The sequence below is a fragment of the Salvelinus sp. IW2-2015 genome, unplaced genomic scaffold, assembly GCF_002910315.2.
Source record: "Salvelinus sp. IW2-2015 unplaced genomic scaffold, ASM291031v2 Un_scaffold3378, whole genome shotgun sequence".
Classification (NCBI taxonomy): Eukaryota; Metazoa; Chordata; class Actinopteri; order Salmoniformes; family Salmonidae; genus Salvelinus; species Salvelinus sp. IW2-2015.
Window position 1 is genome coordinate 178,988 of NW_019944660.1, and position 2,994 is coordinate 181,981.

Consider the following 2,994-nt stretch of genomic DNA (forward strand, 5'->3'; position numbering starts at 1 on the left):
TTTGTTTTAATCAATCTTTAACGGATACCTTTTTTTTTTTTATCTAAAATTGTTCTCCAATATTATGATATATTTATTTTATAATCGTTTTTCTCCCAAAATGTATTTTTCTTCAGATCGATGGCATGACTTTCATTGTCATCCCTTGGAAGTATTACAGGAGTAGTGAAAAAGTAAGCAACATTTTCTAACCTGTTATTTCATTATTGTATTATTGTATTAACTGCATTGTAACACTACAAAGTGTTGATTTCACTGTGTGTTAATGTTGAAGGACCTAGAGGAACGTCTGTCTCCTGTCTGAGGGTGTGTGTTAATGTTGAAGGATCTAGATGAACGTCTGTCTCCTGTCTGAGGGGTGTGTGTTAATGTTGAAGGACCTAGATGAACGTCTGTCTCCTGTCTGAGGGGTGTTAAGTTGAAGGACAGATGAACGTCTGTCTCCTGTCTAGGGGTGTTAATGTTGAAGGACCTAGATGAACGTCCTGTCTCCTGTCTGAGGGTGTGTGTTAATGTTGAAGGACCAGATGAACGTCTGTCTCCTGCTGAGGGGGTGGTTAATGTTGAAGGACCTAGATGAACGTCTGTCTCCTGTCTGAGGGGTGTTTAATGTTGAAGGACTAGATGAACGTCTGTCTCCTGTCTGAGGGTGTGTGTTAATGTTGAAGGATCTAGATGAACGTCTGTCTCCTGTCTGAGGGGTGTGTGTTAAGTTGAAGGATCTAGATGAACGTCTGTCTCCTGTCTGAGGGGTGTGTGTTAATGTGAAGGATCTAGATGAACGTCTGTCTCCTGTGCTGAGGGGTGTTAATGTTGAAGGACCTAGATGAACGTCTGTCTCCTGTCTGAGGGGTGTGTTTAATGTTGAAGACTAGATGAACGTCTGTCTCCTGTCTGAGGGTGTGTGTTAATGTTGAAGGATCTAGATGAACGTCTGTCTCCTGTCTGAGGGGTGTGTTAATGTTGAAGATCTAGATGAACGTCTGTCTCCTGTCTGATGGGTGTAATGTTGAAGGATCTAGATGAACGTCTGTCTCCTGTCTGAGGGTGTTAATGTTGAAGGACCTAGATGAACGTCTGTCTCTAGTCTGATGGTGTTTAATGTTGAAGGACCTAGATGAACGTCTGTCTCCTGTCTGAGGGGTGTGTGTTAATGTTGAAGGATAGATGAACGTCTGTCTCTAGTCTGATGGGTGTAATGTTGAAGGACCTAGATGAACGTCTGTCTCCTGTCTGAGGGTGTGTGTTAATGTGAAGGATCTAGATGAACATCTGTCCTCTAGTCTGATGGGTGTTAATGTTGAAGGATCTAGATGAACGTCTGTCTCCTGTCTGAGGGGTGTTGTAATGTTGAAGGATCTAGATGAACGTCTGTCTCTGTCTGATGGGTGTTAATGTTGAAGGACCTAGATGAAGCGTCTGTCTCTGTCTGATGGGTGTTAATGTGAAGACCTAGATGAACGTCTGTCTCCTGTCTGAGGGGTGTAATGTTAAGGACCTAGATGAACGTTGTCTCTAGTCTGATGGTGTGTGTTAATGTTGAAGGACCTAGCATGAACGTCTGTCTCCTGTCTGAGGGGTGTGTGTTAATGTTGAAGGACCTAGATGAACGTCTGTCCTGTCTGAGGGTGCTAATGTGAAGGACCTAATGAACGTCTGTCTCTAGTCTGATGGTGTTTAATGTTGAAGATCTAGATGAACGTCTGTCTCCTGTCGAGAGGGGTGTGTGTTAATGTTGAAGGATCTAGATGAAGTCTGTCTCCTGTCTGATGGGTGTTAATGTTGAAGGACCTAGATGAACGTCTGTCTCTGTTGATGGGTGTTAATGTTGAAGGATCTAGATGAACGTCTGTCTCCTGTCTGAGGGGTGTTGTAATGTTGAAGGATCTAGATGAACGTCTGTCTCCTGTTCTGAGGGTGTTAATGTTGAAGGACCTACAATGAACGTCTGTCTCCTGTCTGATGGGTGTTAATGTCAAGGTCCTAAAATAGAACCCGGTAACAACCACCCATCAGACTCAGGAGAAAGGACGTTCAATAAGAAATGAAAAACGTCTGTCTCTGTCTGAGGGGGTCTAGAAGTCCTTCAGTTCTGATTTAAGGAAACCACGATCGCCATACGTCAGGACTGTATCTCAGGCACTTATTCAGTTCCATGAATCCCTGGGTTCTAAGCCTTAGATAAGTTTAATTGTTCGAACAGGACCTAGATGAACGTCTGTCTCCTGTCTGAGGGTGTGTGTTAATGTTGAGGGAACCTAGATACGTCTGTCCTCGCTGTCTGAGGGGTGCTAATGTGGAAAGAAGAGAGATTCTCTTCAAACAACAAGAGAAACCACCAAGATGAACGTCACTGTCTCAGTCCCCTCAAGAGGGGACAGTGTTCAATAGGGTTAACAAGAGAAACGTTACATACCGGGATCTCCGATGAAACACTCTGCTACTGCAATCCTAGTCTTAACAATAATTAGAAAGACGCCATAGACTGAAGACATGCGACCCTAATGTTCACTGTTGAAGGACCACTAGATGAACACACAGTCTGTTTCTCCTGTCTACAAGCGCCGTGAGGGTTTGTGCTATGATTACTCAACATTAACACACTAGTTCGAACGGATCTAGATAGACGTCTGCTTCCCATGACTCATGGTACGATAGATGGGAGACGTCTCCTAGGTCCTTGTTCAACATTATAGCACCTCTCAGAGTGAAACAGGAGACCAGGTATATAGGGAGGCGATTCATCCCTAACGATAGGAGTACCTCAACATTAAGACTCTGTCTCCGCATCTGCATCCTTCGAGTTAATCAGGAGGTACTGAAAAGAACACAAAATACAGCAACCGTTCAGATGATACAGTCTGTCCTCCTAGGTCCTTTCACACATTGTAATCCTACGAGACAGCGCATCAGACTAGAGACAGAGCGTTCATCTAGGGGTTCGCTTTCTAAACATAAACCCTCAGACAGAGACGACGGTTTCATTGTTGAAGG

At 43.9% G+C, this 2,994-nt stretch overlaps 1 long non-coding RNA gene across 2 annotated transcripts; it reads left to right on the forward strand.

Annotated features, from left to right (window-relative positions):
* Positions 1–551: 551 nt before the first annotated feature.
* LOC139025837 (uncharacterized) lies at positions 552–1,926 on the forward strand. Of its 2 annotated transcripts, none has more exons than XR_011477483.1 (3): positions 552–604; positions 803–1,417; positions 1,755–1,926. It is a non-coding gene; the product is annotated as an uncharacterized lncRNA (long non-coding RNA). The 2 variants fall into 2 exon arrangements; XR_011477482.1 differs by having other exon boundaries at positions 558–703.
* Positions 1,927–2,994: the final 1,068 nt, after the last annotated feature.